The sequence below is a fragment of the Xiphophorus couchianus genome, chromosome 11 (genome assembly GCF_001444195.1).
Source record: "Xiphophorus couchianus chromosome 11, X_couchianus-1.0, whole genome shotgun sequence".
In the NCBI taxonomy this organism is placed as follows: domain Eukaryota; kingdom Metazoa; phylum Chordata; class Actinopteri; order Cyprinodontiformes; family Poeciliidae; genus Xiphophorus; species Xiphophorus couchianus.
In genome coordinates, this window is record NC_040238.1 from 9,404,702 (window position 1) to 9,413,249 (window position 8,548).

Sequence of the window (8,548 nt, forward strand, 5' to 3'; positions counted from 1 at the left end):
TCCATAAACTCCATTTCCCACTCAGTCCTTTAACCTTGTCCGTCTTTTCTATCTTCACCAGGTGGCGTTAATAAATCCTGGTTTGAAAGCTGGGTTTAGCTCTTGTTTTGTCAGCAGCTGTTGTGGGAGAGAGATCAGCTGAACAGGATTGCAAAACGTTTACAAGCACCTCTGGTTGTTTAAAACAAGCTTGATTCATTTCAATGGTGGCATTAGAGCATCTGTTTGCAGAGATGCTGGGATTTTCTTTTGTTAAACTTTCTCCATAGATTACGATCCTTCACAAAAAAACTGAATAAAGCAGGAGTGTGAGCAGCCAAGTTAGAACTGGTTCTAGCAAAATCCCTGGTTAAGCACTGGAACTACTTCATTCAAACAGTCCAAATGGGGGGCAGACATTTCCAGCTAGATCACCTCCCATGTTAAACTTGTACAGACTCTTTGATTGTACACGCCTTTACTTTCACGTTAACAGGATGATAGAGTAAATTTTTAGCATGTTGCTGGCTGCTCTCTGCATAAACTAGGTTGGACAGGCAGACCTGGACTGGTGGGCAGTTTTGAATTTTCTCCTCCACAACAACGTTCTTCCTTACTTATTCAGAAGCTACCGAAAAGGACTGGGGCCACTGAAAAAAAAAAGAATTGTTGCTTTTTTTTTCTCTGAATTCTATGATGGCCACTGCAGATAGAAAAAAAAAACTAGAGGAGGAGTAAATTTACACCGAATAACTAACATTTGGAGAAAAAACAAGGACATTTCTGTGGTCCAACTGTTGACTAATTATGAGGAAAAACACCTAAAAATGTTTTGATTAAATCAAAACTTTTCAAGAATAAAAGGACATTTCTGAATTTGAATTGTCATTTTTTTCTTTTTAGAAAATCTTCAAATTCTGAGATTTCAGAAATGTTGTAAAAAACAAAAACTTGGAAATATAAAAAGTCAAATTACAAGGGATGTACAAGTTGTTGTTTTTTTTCAGGAGTGTCTCTCAGCGGAGACATTTTAAATATGTTTAAAACAAGATAAAATGTGGCACTCACTGCTTCATCAGGGAGACAACCTGGGGGAAGAAACTGTGTCTGCAGCGGCTGGTTTTGCAAATAGTGCTCTGTGACGTTGACTTGAAGGTAAAAGAATAAGTCGTTTGTGTCCAGGATGTGTGTGGTCTACAGAGATACTAGCTACCCTGATGATTCTACCTGCAGCGTTAAATATTCCTCAAGAGATATTGCAAGTTTTTCTCTCAATTTTAATCGCTTACATGTAATACTTGAATTTCAACTACTGTTAATCTTGATAAAGACGGAGAATTAAAATATTCTACAAAATCATGCCAGCTTTTGAATATTGTCTTATTTTTTTTCCACATACAGTACAGACCAAAAGTTTGGACACACCTTCTAATTCAATGGGTTTTCTTTATTTTCATGACTATAAGGCAAGAAATCCCACTTATTAACCTGACAGGGCAGGTTGACCTATGAAGTGAAAACCATTTCAGGTGACGACCTGTTGAAGCTCATCAAGAAAATGCAGAGTGTGTGCAAAGCAGTAATCACAGCAAAAGGTTGCTACTTTGAAGAAACTAGAATATAAGGGCTATTTTCAGTTGTATTACACTTTTTTGTTTAGTGCATATTTCCACATGTTATTCATAGTTTTGATGCCTTCAGTGTGAATCTACAATGTCAATAGTCATGAAAATAAAGGAAACTCGTTGAATTAAAAGGTGTGTCCAAACTTTTGGTCTGTACTGTATGTGCACAATTGTAAGTTTGCCTCTGTTTTGGCAGTTAATCCTGTTTTACTTTACTTTCACTAAAGTCAAACATGACACTAAATCTAGATTGCGACATCTTTTACAAAACGTTGTGAAGCTAATTTCTGTTTAAGGTCCTGTTTTCATGTCGCTTAAAATATCTCACTTGGCTTAATGATTTAACAATTGAGGAGCTCCTAGACTCCAGCATGGATTCAATTTCCTTCCCTGCTCATTAACTCATCGTCCAGTCATTACATGTAGGCAGTTCTGTTTGGGTTGGCTCAGCGTTTTGGGTTGTAATAGAGGAAGATATACCATGAAATCAGTGAATTACCACCATTGAGTTAATTGGAATTTTGACACAAAGCTATATCAACGTGTTTTCAAGCTGTTTAGCAAAATTTGTAAAAAGAAGAAATGTTGTGTTTGTGTGCTCTGAGCTGCCGCAGTAATTCCCATCTGTTACGCATAAAGCTGGCTATAATTTCAGTAATTCAGCTTTATTAAGTATTGATTACTTCTCTTCAATTTTCTCTAACTGCTTTAAACTTTTAATGACGCCAGGAGACCGAGCGAGACTGATGTTGAAAAAGAAAAAACACGTCCCTAAGTGTTCTCTCCGTCTCTTTCTGAGGGACTCCATCTTCTTCTAAAATAGATGTGGGTCAGCTTTTAAGGCACTTCAGTGGATACTTTCATAATATATCCAAGTTTCAGGAAAACTTTCACCATTAATTCATTCATCCAGTCCTTTCTCTGGCCTTATGGCTGAAGTTATTCAACGTTTTTGACAGTGAAATGCCAAAGAGTAAAGTTATACCTTTAATTAATTAACAGCGTCTGTTACCTTTGTGAATCCGGTGGCAGCTTTCATTGGCCTCTGCTGTTCTACAGATGTTATGTCACCTTTAAACAAGGCACAGCATGTACAGTTAGGTTAAAACAGTCATGTTGTTCCATCTAAACCTGACAAGTTGCTACTATTATAACTTTATTACTGGTTGACTCAGTCAGTTTTTCTGCTTGGGAACGTTTACACCTTTCATCACAGCTTGCACACAGGTATTAGGACTTTCAACAATGTATGCATCATATTTTAGATAAGCGATTCTCTGTCCTGCTACAGACTGGTGACCTGTCCAGGGTGACCCCGCCTCTCACCCGGAACCTTAGCTGGAGATAGACACAGGCACCTCCTGACCCCACGAGGGACAAAGGTGTTAGAAAATGGATGGATTCTCTGTCCTTGTATCAATATTCTTCAGTTGATTCAATACCTAAATGCAACTTTTCATCATAATTATCTAGAAAATGGGAAACAAAATTTGAGCTCATTTGTTGCTCAGACCACCTCACCTCTCCTACATCTGAAAACATGAATGGATGATTGGCCTAAATTTGGTACTCAAAAGTTGCAGTGGAAAGTGGTAAACACAGGAAGAGCTTGATTAAATAGAAGTGATCTTACAAACAAAGGGGGAAGCCTGAATTTAAGGTAGGAGAGCAAAATCAAGAAGAAAGGAAAAAAATTGAACAAAAGAAGCAAACCGATATGGCGAGACATTGTCAACAACAATAACTGAGCTAAAAATGTATCAAATGCAAATATTAAACACAAACTAGTGATAGGTCGTGTTCCAAAGAAGTCAGATAGCAGTGAGGAGGACAGTGTGTCGCAAAATCCCATGAATATGACTGACAACTGTAAACAAAGCAGCAATCTGGATGTAGTCTAGAGATATCGGGAATAGAAGGTGGATATAGTTTGGTTACACAATTTGGTTCCGTTTCTGTATATATATTCCTTTATTTAATCAGATAAACCCCTGATTTGATTGAAGCGATTTGTTCATTTGTGTTTGTGGTAAATAAAAACGCTAAGTAATAAAGTTAATAAAGTCTAATTATAGTATTACTCAAAAGTAAGAAAACCTGCTTTTGTAACAGAACAAACGCATAAAATTAGGCATGTAAAGATAAGGTTTCTCATTAAAACACTAAATGATAAAGGATTTTATAACATACAAAACATTCATATTTGTCAATTCAAGCCAAAATATTAGGCAACAGATGAAGAGAAGCCATTTGTGACCCGAACTTCCCTTACAAACCTAAACTCCCATGAATCCCCTTCAAGCCTGTGTGTAAACAAAAAAAATAGTTGTTTAAAAAGAATAAATGTTTATGCTTCAGGCCTTGTCAGAGCAACACTACACAAAACAAATTAATTTTTTTGCATCATTGCACCTTGGAGAAAAAAATCATTTTAAATTAATATAACGCTGATACCCATTATGATAGATAAAAATTTTAAAGCGTTGTTAATGTTTCTCGTTTTAATTATGTCCCATAAGACTTTTTCTTCTTCACATTGCACCTTTTAATCTTATCTAATATTTAAAAAAGAAAACTAAAACATTTGTTTTAAAGCCAGTGTTAGTGAAGCATATTCGAAATAGAATTACCTAATGAATCATGAACTTATGTTTCAATCAGGAATGACCATTTATGTTTATTTCCTGCAGTTTTACAGCCAGAGTGATGGTTTTAACTTGCAACTAAATGTATTTAATCTAATTTATTCCCTCAGCTGTGTAATTATGCTGCTAATGCCAACTATGTAGACTCACATAAAACATGACAGTTAATGTCAACAGCCATTAGCATTAGATGCTTATGGAGACGTCAACTTATGTAAGTGTGCAATAAGGGAATAAATATCACTGCAATAAGGTGGCTGGCAACCCACACATGACGAGGCCACAAACTCTTATGTATAAGTGGCAGCAATGTAGTTGAAATGCAGCTTTACCAGTTTCTTACGTTCACAATCTTTTAAAAATATTTTATTAATTTATCCCACTGTTATTTTATCACTTCCCTCAATCCAGATTTACCAAAACTAAGTCAAATTCTTGAAATGTAACTAAAAAGGGGGTCCCTCATGCCTTTCCCATGGACTAAATTCATAACTTTAAAATCATAGAAAAAAATCACAAGAGGAAAGCACAAGTGTGGTTTTTTTGGTGCGGTTAGAAAGATTGCAGTATCACAAAGAGACTTCCCAGATTTTTATTGAAACAGTATACTGCCGTTTGCATGCGGGAGACAGTTATGCTTCACTTGAAGCCTTGAGGCAACTTTAAGGCTCCTTTGTCCCACAGCGTGCCACTTTATGAGAGTATAATCAAACTCCCACCTCATAATAGTGCTGCATGTGGCGCCTCCTCCACTTTTCTAAAGTAAACCTACAAAACAAAGGCTTTATCATTTTAGCACACCAATTCAGTTTTCTAATTTTACCTTCAGGGACATAGGAGTTGTTTACGTTTGAAGTAAATTATTTTGTACTCTAAGGGAATGATGGTGGTAATCTGTGTGAGACATGGCAGACGAAATTTCAGGATTTTGCTGCTAAACCTATCGATTGATTGACTGATATACATACACACTCAGAAAAAGCTAGAGATGTTTGGCTTTTGGGTGGAATTTATGGAAAACATTAAACATGCATGATAGTAGGGCATTTAAATAGAAGCATGCAATGGTGATTTCCCCATTGTATGGGGAAATCACCAAAACAGCAATGTTTTGCTTCATTACTGAAGCAAAACAGTGGTGAGTATATCACAACAAAAAAACGTCAATAACTGTGTGTCCACTGCAAATGTACGCAAATCTTTGTCTATATTCTGCTAATATAGACAAAACACAATTTCAAAATTGCTTTTTAATTATAGTTTTTTAATGACTTTTCATAAGAACAAACTTATTGACATTATATTTATTGCATTTTTTATTTAATGGAAACAGCAGTCACAAAATTGTGTTTTTTCAACATTCAGCAATATGCATAGATACTGACTAGAGCAAGGTGTGCACATTAGAACAGGGACCAACATAAAACTGAGTCGTCTACAGTAACTGAAGGAAAATGGTCCATTATTATTTATTTATTATTTTTATTATTCCTTTATTTAATCAGGTAAACCCCGTTGAGACCTAGATCTCATTTTCAAGAGGGAAAATGGGGAAACAAACTTCACTCCCCGTCAGGGAATCGAACCCCGGTCTCCCGCGTGACAGGCGGGGATACTCACCACTGTACTAACAAGGAGATAACATTGATTGATTGAACCATTGATGCAGAAAAAAAAAAATCCAGTTTTCCTTTGAGGCCATGTTTAACCACCTGAAGCCAGGGGTTAAACTTCATCTTCATAAAGTTGCAGCTGGAAACAGGAATGTAGGAATGCTCAAATGTGTGCATAGACTTTTCCACACATTGACAAAAAAAAAGTTGACAATTCAGCTAAACCGCAAACAAAAGTTTTGAAAATTAAACTCATTACATCTGATTAGCCATCAAAGCAAACAGCAGCTTGCTGATAAAAAAATGTCCTACAGCATCACTGCTAGGAATAAGGTGGATAAAGATTGAGACTGCAACAAACATGTCATGGAAATGTTCCTGTCTGAAAGACTCCTGAACTTCCTTGAAGTTAGAAAAGTTGGGATGATGGAAAAGTTTTGCTCATTTTCCAACTTAGACTATTAAAAACTGCAACTTCACAAAAATGAAGGAAAGAAAGTTGGACACAGAAGAATGAAATAATAGATTGTGTTTCTTAAACTTCAGGGACTGTAAATGGAAGTCATTTGAGGGAACCCGCGGTGTTCGGGAAGCCTGTGGGCTTTTTCTCCATTTGTACTTCAGGCCCTCTGCTTCAGTTCATGAAATCTCCACTACCAAGAATGACAGCAGGACAAACATGTTCATAAATCTGCAGAACCTGATTACAGATCTGCTTCACAGCACAGAACCATCACACAAACAGCACACTTGTTCTTACCTTGATTAAGCCATATGCATATGACACCTGCAGAGCAATCAAATACGTCTCTACACCCATCAGAATACAACCCATCTAGATGGATGAGACGCCTGCTTACCAGATGCCATGAGGAGCATCACTGTCTCCTGGGCTTATTTTTTTTTTCTATTATGTTTGCAAAGGGGCCATGAAGGACAGCTACCGTGTCGCATTTTAAGACATGATGTAAGGATTGGCAATGTTGGGGAACAATTATGATTGGCATAGCACATATACTGATTTACTTGATCCTAATTGCATCTTTTAATTATTTGTTTCATCATTACTGGTTACAAAAAGAAAGAAAATTGTACATTTATGAGCTGTTGACTTAAACATTACTGGTAAAATTCTGATGGACCCTCTGAAATACAGAAAGAAAAAAAAAGTACAGGTAATGACTTTTGACTTTAATAATGTGCTTCACTTTATAATTAGACATTTTCTCACAAGTGAATCTGCCAGTGCAACTAGTATGTTTTCATCAATATTAAGGAATTATTAAAACAAGCTTCTATATCTTGCTGGAAAGTTACATGAAAGTCTTAATTTAAGATATTTGGACTAGAAACTAGACAATAATAGGTAGGATTTTTGTGCTTTTGCAGTGTAAACAGTGTCTCCTTATCCTGAACCATGCTGGCAGCTAATGATCAGAACGTCACACCCACTCAATGTTTGATCAGTGGTCTTAATATGTCATAAAAGCAAACCGGTTCAAACTGGGATTAGAACCCAAATATTTTTTTGGAATACAAACGTTAAATGATAAATTAAATTACATGATATTTGATCTTTTTCATGACCATATATCTCAAAAATTCATGCAAAATACCAAATATTTTGTATATCACAAATAGCCAATGGTTGAAGTACTCATGGAGGAAACGGATTGCTAAACATATCAAATTTAAGTAGGACAGCATGAAATGATAATGTTTAGCTACAATTTCAGGAAGAGATGAATTAGCCAGAGACCAACTATTGTAGTTCCAAACTATAACCCCAACAATAATCCGTAGTGTGTTGAAGCAACGACACACACAGATTGAATCAGGATGTTTCACTGCAGGTGCCACATGGGAGTCATGGCAGGTCTCATCTTTTCTCCTCCGGACAAATGATTTTCCAGATGTCGCAATCAATCAGAAAGACGATTCATCAGAAAAAATAACTACTGTCCAGTCTTGTGCAACCTGCAGAATTTCAGTTAGTTATTGATATTATTTTTTGCTCAGAAGAGTTTGCTTGTTCCTCATAACGCATGCATAAAAGAGGGACTCGCACCTGGCTGCTTATTTTAGCTTGATAGTGTGAAATCAGTTCAACTCTTGGTGTTTTTACAAGAAAAATATAGTTGCATCTCAATTTTAATCAGTTTCTTTTCTGTAATGCTTTTACACTTGTGCTTTTCTTTTTTTCTCTTTCTGCATGAATGGTGCAATTTAAATAAACGGGTCTTGCTTTCAGCTTAAACAGGATATTACCCTTTTGAAACAGGTTGTCTTTTTATCTGAAGACAGTAAAGTCATTTTTTCTGTTACATTTACTCCAAAGTGATAACACTGGGTTCCTGTTGTGCTGAATAGGAAAAAGATGGTGTGTGAAAAGCTCAAATAAATGGTTTAATCTGTGTCAGAGAATATGATATGAAAACATTTTTTAATATCGCGGCTTGTTACAGTAAGTGGGACTTCAGGGAAACAGTGTAGTGAAAATAGGATTCTGTTCTGAAATAAACTTTTTAATTCCTTTGAATTAATGTGCATCAGATCTGAACAACAATCTAAAAACAGTCAATGAAACTCCACTCCACTTTGTCACCACAGCAAAAGCTGAGGTGACAAAGTTTGCAAGATACATTATTGATATGCAGGTGGATCTCAGAATATCAAAACGTTATTT

The 8,548-nt window shown here is 36.1% G+C and overlaps 1 non-coding gene across 1 annotated transcript; it reads right to left on the bottom strand.

Annotated features, from left to right (window-relative positions):
• Window positions 1-5,814: 5,814 nt before the first annotated feature.
• Window positions 5,815-5,886, bottom strand: trnad-guc (transfer RNA aspartic acid (anticodon GUC)). Its single transcript has one exon. It is a non-coding gene; the product is annotated as a tRNA-Asp (tRNA).
• Between the last annotated feature and the right edge of the window lie 2,662 nt (window positions 5,887-8,548).